Genomic DNA, 252 nt, shown 5'->3' on the forward strand with positions numbered 1-252 from the left:
AGGGGAAGCGAGGTTCGCGCGGACGAGACCGAGCTGGGCCGAGCGCCGCCGAGTCTCTACCGAGTCCGGGCCGAGCACCGCCGAGCCCGGGAAGGGGAGCGCGCCGAGTCCGGGAGGGGGAGCGCGCGTTCCTGGAAGAGCCGGCCCCAAGCGGGTCACATTCCTGGCCCGCGCTCGGGCTGAGGCGAACGCACAGCAACAAACAGCGTGGGGGGCGGGGCCGGGCGCACGGGGCGGGGCGGCACGGGGCGG

This window comes from Nannospalax galili, unplaced genomic scaffold (genome assembly GCF_000622305.1).
Source record: "Nannospalax galili isolate Female #2095 unplaced genomic scaffold, S.galili_v1.0 scaffold806, whole genome shotgun sequence".
NCBI classification, from domain to species: domain Eukaryota; kingdom Metazoa; phylum Chordata; class Mammalia; order Rodentia; family Spalacidae; genus Nannospalax; species Nannospalax galili.